At 38.1% G+C, this 10,261-nt stretch overlaps 1 pseudogene; it reads right to left on the bottom strand.

Annotated features, from left to right (window-relative positions):
• Positions 1-3,413: 3,413 nt before the first annotated feature.
• LOC136312220 (phosphatidylinositol N-acetylglucosaminyltransferase subunit P-like) lies at positions 3,414-3,811 on the bottom strand (annotated as a pseudogene).
• Positions 3,812-10,261: the final 6,450 nt, after the last annotated feature.

Raw genomic sequence — 10,261 nt, 5'->3', positions numbered from 1 at the left:
ACCTCCCTTACTTTTTTTTTTTTTTTTTTTTTTGTATTTTTCTGAAGTTAGAAGTGAGGAGGCAGTCAGATAGACTCTGGCATGTGCCAAACTGGGATCCACCCGGCATACCCACCAGGGGGCGATGCTTTACCCATCTGGGGTGTTTCTCAATTGCGTTGTGGCAGAAGCCATTTTAGCCCTGAGGCGGAGGCCATGGAGCTGTCCTCAGTGCTCTGGCCAACTTTGCTCCAATGGATCTGTGGCTGTGGGAGGGGAAGAGAGAGACAGAGAGAAAGGAGAGGGGAAGGGTGGAGAAGCAGATGGGCGCTTTTCCTGTGTGCCTTGGCCAGCAATCAAACCCGGGACTTCCACATGCTGGGCTGATGCTCTACCACTGATCCAACTGGCCAGGGCTCTGGCCACCCATTTTATGCATTTTTGCACAATCCTTAGTTCAGGTGTCAGAAACCTGTGGCTCGCGAGCCAGATGTGGCTCTTTTGATAGCTGCATATGGCTTGCAGACAAATCTTTAATAAAAAAATAATGTAAAAAATATAAAACATTCTCAAGTATTACAATCCATTCATTTCCTACTGCTCATGTTCATGGTTGCGGGTGGCTGGAGCCAATCACAGCTGTCCTCCGGGACAACGCCAATTTTTTATTGGATAATGCGTAAGGTACATGGGTCGTTGTGAGGTCAGGAAGTAAATTTCCCTCCTTTTAATCAAGTAGTCAGCTAGCTAATTGCAGAAACCCTTTTGATAAAGAAGATGTCTAAAAGAAAAAAAAGATGAGTAGTATCGTACTTCTCAGCAGGAATGGACAAAGGAATTCGCCTTTGTGGAGAGAGCAGGTTCTGCAGATATGCAATGATAAAATTGCATCAATGAAACAGTCAAATATAAAGCGGCACTTCAACACATGCCATACTACATTTGCATTGAAATATCCAGTGGGGAACAGCAGGAGGAAAGCATGTCAAGAGCTACTGTGCAGAGTGCAAACTAGTCAGCAGCAACTCCGTGTTTGAACCCAACAAGGTGACTGGATTTTGGCTAGCTTTGTTGATGCTTTAACAATTGTGAGAAATGGAAAGCCATTCACAGATGGGAGTATGCCAAAACATTCGTGCCTGATGTTGCCAATGAACTTTTTGACAAAGACAAGATAATCAAATGAATAAAAGACATGCCTCTGTTGGCAAGAACTGTTCACAATCATACCATCATGATGACAAATCAAATTGAGGCAACACAAGTGAAGGACATAAATGCAGCACCATTCTTTTCTCTTGCTTTGGATGAGTCAACAGATGTAAGCCATTTATCCCAGTTCAGTGTGATTGTAAGGTATGCTGTCGGTGACACACTATGTGAGGAAAGTCTTGCTGTTTTGCCTATGAAAGAGACACAAGAGGGGAGGATTTATTCAAGTCTTTCACTGAGTTCACTAAAGAAAAAAATCTATCGATGGATAAACTTATTTCAGTGTGTATTGATGGTGCTCCATGCATGGTGGGGAAAAACTGAGGATTTGTAGTGCTTCCTCATGAACATGAAAAGAGACCTATCCTAAATTTTCACTGCATTCTATAACAGGAGGCGCTTTGTGCTCAGATGTGTGGTGAGCAGCTTGGTGAGGTGATGTCGCTGGTCATTCGGGTGGTCAACTTTATTGTTGCCTGAGCTTTAAATGATTGCCAGTTTAAAACACTGCTGGATGAATTTGGGAATAATTATCCTGGTATGCTTCTGCACAGCAATATGCGTTGGTTGTCAAGAGGGAAGGTGCTCAGCCCTTTTGCAGCTTGTCTGAGCGAAATCTGGACTTTTCTTGTAATGAAGAGCATCCTGAGTTGGCTAACACTGAGTGGCTCCTGCAGTTCTACTATCTCGTAGACATGACTGAACATCTGAACCAGCTCAATGTGAAAATGCAAGGCATTGGAAATACAGTCTTATCCCTTCAACAAGCAGTGTTTGCATTTGAAAACAAGCTGGAACTCTTCATTGCCAACATTGAAACAGGTCTTTTACTACACTTTGAAAAACTGGGAGAGTTTAAAGATGCATGCACAGCAAGTGACCCTGCTCAACATCTTGACCTCCAGCAGCTAGTGGGCTTCACTTTTAATCTCCTGCAGTCATTTAAAGAGCGCTTTGGAGAATTTCATGAGTGCACTCGTCTTTTTAAGTTCATCACCCATCCACACGAGTGTGCAGTGGACAGCGCCTTCCTGAGTTACATTCCCGGTGTCTCCATCAGAAATTTTGAGCTACAAGCTGCTGATCTGAAGGCCTCAGACATGTGGGTGAATAAGTTCAAGTCACTGAGTGAAGATTTGGAAAGACTTGCACGACAGCAAGCAGAGTTGGTGAGCAAACACCAGTGTGGAGAAATTTAAAAACTTCAACCTGCGGACCAGCTGATTGTCAAAACTTGGAATGTGCTTCCGTCACATACCACACACTGCAGTGTGTAACTATTGCTGTTCTGACAATGTTTGGCTCTACGTATGCATGTGAGCAGTCTTTCTCACATCTAAAGAACGTTAAGACCAACCTATGATCATGTTTAATGGATGGAAGTCTCAACGCCTGCATGAAGCTTAACCTCACCATGTATCTATCAACCAGACTACAAAGCCATCAGCAAAACCATGCAGCACCAGAAGTCACATTAATGGTAAGAAGTACTTTATTCATCATTGGTTAGCAACAACATAACAACATTACTAAAAAGAATTCAGAGACTTATTGTACTTTAAAAGTGTTGGTCTTACATATGATGCACACATTTACTTGTATTTAGTGTTAAACATATAGTATGGTCTCATGGAATTACTTTTTAAAATATGTGGCATTCATGCTCTCTCAGCCAAAAAGGTTCCCGACCCCTGCCTTAGTTAGTACTCTAGTTCTTGATAGAAATTTTGCACATAATTGTAATAAATTTCTGTTGAATGAATATAATCTCATCTTAGTTGCCTAGCACTAGTGCCTATGTCAAGCAGATGTACATTTGACTTAATTGAGGAGAAGAGTGAAGTTGAGGGAATTTTATATAGACCTGGAAGTAAGTATTAGGAATATTTGTATTCAAACTCTTAGGGGTAATAGGAAACTTTTTAATTAAACCACATAGCAAAAAAAAAAAAAAAAAAAAGCTAGAGGAACACAAAATTTTTACCCTGTGAGTACCTGATGGAATGTCTCTCTTTAATAATTTTCTTATATTGCTAATGCATATGGAACTATTAACATTTTTGCCTGTGCAATTCCTTATCTACATGCATACACCCACAGAAGATAGGGCATAAACCTGTATTGTTCATTTGTCTAAGAGAGTACACAAACACCATGCCTGTTTTTCAATAAATTTTTGTCAAGAACATATAATGAATGTGTGGTGTTAGTTTACACACAATTCAGTTTTTGTTGTAAAGGTCTTCAATGACACAAAGGAACATTTGGTTTACTTCAGTAATAGAAATATCTCAATGCCAGGAATACCTCTTCTTGGCACTTCTTCTGCTGGTGATTATTAGCAGTTACCTATGATTGTATTAATGGATTTAAGTGAAGAGGTACTTATATTATTTCCAAATAAAAGTATGAAACTGATTACTAAAGTAATATGGAGGTAGACAAGCAATGCAATTGCTCAATATTTTTGAAGCCAATAAATGAAGCCTAAGAAATTTAGACAAGATCGAGGGTTAAAAGCCTACAAGAGGTGTAGTACGATGTCAAATGGGTTGCTTAAGAAAAGAACAAAACTATAAATTGCTCTTTCTGGCAATGTTGGTGGTGAATTTTCCACCATTTCCCCTATTGCTAGTGGTTTTTAATCTTTTTATACCTTGGGACCAGTGTAAACAAGAAAATTATTTCAGGGACCACTAAGGCAGAGATCACCCCGAGCATAAGCAAATTGGACTAAGATCATTGGGTCTATAATCTTCATATACTATCTGGGCGGTTAACTCTCTCACAGATGGGCAGAAAATTTCTGGTGGAATGGTCTACCCACCGGTGTTTGAAACAGACTCGGATCCTCCAGACAGCTTGGCCACTTCTGCGCTTAATCTTCTGGGTGAGCACTGAGCAGGGAGCAGTGTGGGGTGGCAGGAGATGAGAATTTCAGGGAAAGAACAAATCGTCACCTGGCTTCACCGTGGCACAGGTACACCAACACCCTCACCTGGCTGGGGTTCTCCCACTGTATAAAGTTATATTTATATTCTCCATTCTTTCTTATCTAACGTGCTATAGACTGCACATGGAAAAGGAAACTATTTTCTGGTATGTGGTGATGGAGATAGGAATTAGGATGGAAGAAGCTTGCAAAGATAAACACATTGCTGACAATATTCTTCTGAATACTGTACAGGTCTCTTTTAATTCTGATCTTGTGATTCTCATTCACATCAGACATTACGTAAACGTATGTTTATTTTTCTCCTTCTTTTCCAAATAAGAGGAAGGGAGAGGTGATAGAGAGATAGACTCCCACATTTCCCTTGACTGTAATCCACCCGGCAACCCCTGTCTAGGGCTGATGCTCTGCCCATCTGAGGCCATGCTCACAACTGAGCTATTTTTAGCACCTGAGGCAGAGGCTCTACAGAGCCATCCTCAATGCCTGGGGCCGATGTGGTTGAACCAACTGAACCATAGCTTCAGGAAGAGAAAGGAGAGAGAGAGAGAGAGAGAGAGGGAGTGAGAGAGAAAAGGGAGGAGTAGAAAAATAGATTGTCACTTCTCCTGTGTGTCCTGACCGGGAATCAAACCTGGGACATAAACACACTGGGCCAACCCTCTACCACTGAACCAACTGGCCAGGGCCAAATATGTTTTTCAAAAGTGCCAACTTCTGTGTTTCCTATGTGAGTTGGCTTACAAAGCCTTTTGTAAGTGCTTTATTGCCTATGGTACTGGCTAAGTGCTGATGTGAGAGCTTCACAGACTGGTTCCCTCCTCAGGTTATTTATAATAGAACGGGAGAGGAACAAAATGAAGTCTAATTAAGCAAAGGAAAAAAAACACACCTCATAGACACAGACAGCAATATGGTGATTACCAGAGGGAATGTGAGGTGGGGAAGATAGAAGAGGGTAAAGGGAGATAAATGGTGATGGAAGGAGACTTGACTTGGGGTGATGAACACAATACAATATACAGATGATGTGTTACAGAATTTTCCACTTGAAACCTATATAATTTTATTAACCAATGTCACCTCAATAAATTCAATTGTAAAAAAAGAGGTCCAAAACACAGAAATAAATGACCAAGTGAGTAAGGTATTTAGCATTTTTCCTATATTTCAGGAAATGTCCATTGGATGTCTTGGTTAGAACAAGGCAGAGTGGTTACAACTATTGAAGGTACAAACCTTCATCTCAAATTATCATGTGTATAGGTCTTCTCCATAGAAAAGGAATCTCTATCTGCCCATCTCTTTCTCTTTTGCATTTATTTATTTAAAGATTTTATTTATTTATTTTAGGGGGGAGAGAGAGAGAGAGAAAGAGAAGGGGGGGGTAGGAGTGGGAAGTATCAACTCATAGTTGCTTTTTGTATGTGCCTTGATCCAGAAAGCCCAGGGCTTTGAACCAGTGACCTCAGCATTCTTGGTCAACACTTTATCCCCTGTGCTACTACAGGCCAAGATAATCCCTCTTTTGCATTTAAACCCAGACTTTTTCTGTCTGGATGGCTAATAGCAATGGAAATTATTAGAGTTCCTCATAATTGATCGCTCTTGCCAAAGCCAGATTGATACATAAAGTAGGAACTTATGCGAAAAATTTTTCCACATGGCTTTGAAAATAAAAATAAATATGTTATGAGATGCTGAAAGGAACATCACAAATAATTTACGTATGTTTAAAGCTGGTCAGTATGAAATTTGTATTTAAATGACTTCTCTCAGTTCAAATCAACTTAGGTTTCTGGCTATTTAAAAAAAAGTTTGTATTCATGCACACTACTGTTATAATTGATGTGGCTGTTTGTTTATAGGCCAACTTTAATTTGTAAGTGGGAAGATTCATTTATTTATTCATCCCATAAATAATTACAAGTTTACTGTGTGATAGATAGGTATGATGATAGTGATTGTTTTTAAGTTAATTTTAAAACTTACTTAAATTTTTGTGAGCTCTGTTTACCTAAATTCCAAGAACTCGTGTATGGAGAACTGATCAAGGCATCATCAAATGGGCCAACTGCAGTTCATTTAGATTCTTATTGTAGCACTTATCACACTTTCCTTTTATACATTACTTTTTCCTGCTGAAATAAGAGCAGAGCATGGTCTATATTTGATCATCACTGTGTTCTCAGCATCTAGTATAAAACCTGTAATATAGTAAAGACCCAAAAAGTGTGCTTTGAATGACTACAGCACCACAGAAACATACATTGTTCTTTCTAAGTATATTTTAATTTTCATTAGGTATTTAGGCCATTTCTCACTCTGGGATATCATCCCAAGGAAAAATCAAAATCTTTTCATAAAGACCTTGTTATCTAAAAATCCTTCTTCCAGAATTTGCCTGAGTTCTGATCTGAAGCACTTTGACTTGACTTTGAACTTTATCTGAATCACTTAGGCTTTATTTTAGTGGAATCTGATTTGTCTTTTTGTAATAATTAAGACATTCAGATTCTGATTATTTGGTTGACATTTGTGAGAATGTTTTATACTAATCATAAGAATATTTTTAACTTTGCCTGGTTGGTACAATTGAGCTTTGGAGAAGCCATTTTTTGTCTGGGAGATGTTGACGATAGGCTTTCTGAGAAACCTTTCCCATTTATCTGTCATTATTTGCTTCCTGTGTATTCAGTGAGTTTGTGACCATGTAATAGGTATGAGTTATTTGAGTATGAAACAGTGCTGACAAGAGACAGCAGTAATATGTGGCAGAGTGTTAGGTAATTCATGTGAAATTCTTGATCATTCTCACTTAGGGTGGGAGTCAGTGGTAGTACTTTGGAGTAAAATCCCGGTGCTGCATTTATTAGATCTCATATAGGATTATCATTTATTGTTGAGTATATTGTGCACTTCACAAAAAGTCCCATCTAAAAAGTATCATAAACATTATTAATTTGAATATTTATCAATATAATTTTGTGACAGAGGACAGTAAAGTTTTTTGTTCTAATAATATAGGACATCATGATACATTTTTGACAAATGAAAGTAAAATGTCTTGAAGAAGAGTTACTTTTATTTTTTTCCACAAATGCTTTCTATTAGCTAGTGACAGCCTGAACTTGAACAAATTACATAACTCCTCTGGCCTTCAAGTGGAGATATGACTTCCTATTTCACTAAATAGACTGAAAGTACTAGGCATGGCTGGATCTCCATCAGCATTCAGTAAATGCTTTTGAATAAATATGAAAGCACTGAGCATAATACTTGTGCCAAAGGTTTGATAAATTGCAGCTCACTTTTTACCTTGAATAAGAGGAATTTTAGAGGGATTAAGTGTATATGCAAATGTGTATATTTGATCTTTGATCTTGTAAAATGTTTCACATTTCACGCTTAATTGCTGTATGGTACTATCTAAAATGTCCCTGTTGATGTGTTTGGGATCCTTCTTTATTTTCCTGAGGGGTACACATCCAGCTGAAAGAAATTATGACTATGTGACACAGTGAAAGGAAAAAATAGTGACTCATAATTGAGTTTCTTTTGCAATTCTAAGGTACTAGAATCCTAGATTCAAAGGGGACCATTTGAATTTCCTTTTATTTCTAAACTACTTATTAATAATTTATTATGTGGGAGTAACTTTGCTATACAATAAGGCTATAAAGATAAATAAGACATTGTTGAGAAGTTATAAGTCTTTGCATGAATATTTTCAGGGACATTCACAGTTACTAACTTGATTTTTAAGAATCTTTTTTATGACAATTCAGAATTTTCTTCCTGTAACTTCCATTTACTGCTGATAGCTTTACTCTTTGGGGTACAAAAAATAAATCTCATTCTTTATTAGAAAAGTCTTTCTTATAAATTGAAGTAATTAAATTTTTCCCCTGAAACTTCTACTCTTCAAGTTAAACATCACAGTACTATTCTGCTATTTCTTAAGCTTCTTTTCCATCTTGCTCACTCTCCTAAATGCCTTCCAGGTTGGCTACTTATCTGTAAAGGTGTGATACTCAGGTATTCAGGGCTCCAGGTGTAGACCATTCATCACAGGATCCAATAGAACAGACAATTGATCACGTTCTGCATTCCAGATACGGCCCCTCAAATATCAGGTCTACCGGAAAGTTCTGTTTGTTTCTATCACAACAAGTTTCGACACATAAGCACATGTTTATTTGGCGCATGTGTGCCTCTCTATTTTTATCACTTAATGTATACATACTGACGTAGCAAATTAACTAAAAGTTGATTCACGTTAGTCTTATGTGTGAAGCGATAGTGTACCCATAGCTACTGATAAAGTTCATTTACACCACTGTATTTTTTATGAATTTCAACAAGGAAGAAATGCTACAGAAGCATGTAGAAATTTATTGAAAGTGTTTGGTGAAGGTACAGTTTCTGATAGGACATGCAGAAGATGGTTCGAAAAATTTGAAACAGTTGATTTCGACCTTTCTGATAAGCCACGTTCTGGGTGACCATCTTTGATCGATGACGATGTTGTTAAAACCATGTTGGAGCAAGATCCTTTTCTGACAACATCAGAGATTGCAGAAAGGCTTAATTCAGCTCAGCAAACCATTTCAGACCATATTTGGAAGATAGGTTTGATGTGGAAATATTCAAGCCACATGAATTAAGTAGGAAGAATTTGGATGATTGAGTCGTCATATGCACATCTCTGCTTGCTGGGAACAAAATCGAGCCCTTCTTGAACCGGATGATAACTGGGGATGAAAATTGGATTACCTACGAAAACATCATAAGGAAAAGGGCATATTGTGAACCCGGAAAACCTAGCCCTTCCACCTCTAAACCAAATTTGACTCTGAATAAGAGAATGTTGTGTATATGGTGGGACATTCGAGGACCAATATATTATGAGCTTTTAAAACCGAACAAAAAGCTCAATTCGGAGAAGTATTGTCAGCAACTGGATAATTAAAGACAGCAGTCCAAGAAAAGAGGCTGGCGATGTTCAATAGGAAGAACATCATACTGCATCATGATAATACCAGGCCACATGCTGCTTTGGGGACTCGTCAAAAAATTGCAGAACTAGGCTGGGAAATTCTGTTGCATCCACCATATTCCCTGGACTTAGCACCCTCCGACTATCACTTGTTTTTGTCCTTACAAAGTTTTTTGAAGGGCAAAAAATTCAAAAATGAAGAAGATATCTAACAAGCACTGGTTCAATTTTTCGCATCAAAAGATAAAAATATTTTTCAAAAATGGGATATACAAATTGCCCTCATGCTGGCAAGAAATCATTAATAATAATGGCAATTATATTATTTAATAAAGTTTATTGACGGTAAGAAAAATTTGTATTTTGTTTTATTCCAAAAATGGACAGAACTTTCCGGTAGACCGTGTATTTGGCATGATTTATATTCAAACCAAGTGATCAATATGTCCTCTAAAATGTCCCATCCTGTCCATTATTAAAAATAATTGTGTCTGTTTTGCATACGTTACCGTATAAGGTAGTTTTGGAAAAGAATAAATGACCTCTCTAATTGCTCGAGGAGCTTTTCAGACACTGTTTCCAACAATGGAAGTGGAGACAGTAACGAGGGCAGCCCTGTGAGAGCTCCAGGTTATTGAATTACCATTTGGAAGTCATTTTGAGTCTAGTTGATTAGAGCCACTGCAGTTCATACATTGTCTGACAGCTAAGAGGTGAGTAGCCAAGGAAGAACTTCTGCAGCTCTGCAGGATCTGTTTCTATAGTTTACCCTTTTACTTAAGCACTTTTCTTTTCGATGAACACATAATATGACAGGGAAAGAATTGTTCCACTTCTAAGTACTTACTTAAAAAAAAACTTATTATCTTCTCCACATTTTTTTAAAAGTTGTCAGATGTGTGAAACTCTCTTTATACCTGGTATACTCTGACTCAGCATTTGGGACAAATAGCTTTGCCCAGCACAATGCCAGAAGATGTCAATTATAACTCAGCTGGAATTTATAGGTATGTATACTGCTTTGCTTTGTTCATGTCAGTGGAAGGAAAAGACAAAGACAGATGCAGTAATTGACTAAAAGATAGGACAGAGAAGAGACCTTTGCCTAAATAAAGGAA

This window comes from Saccopteryx bilineata, chromosome 8 (genome assembly GCF_036850765.1).
Source record: "Saccopteryx bilineata isolate mSacBil1 chromosome 8, mSacBil1_pri_phased_curated, whole genome shotgun sequence".
Taxonomy (NCBI): Eukaryota; Metazoa; Chordata; class Mammalia; order Chiroptera; family Emballonuridae; genus Saccopteryx; species Saccopteryx bilineata.
Note: the sequence above shows the minus strand (reverse complement) of the source record. Positions and strands in the feature narration are given on the sequence as shown.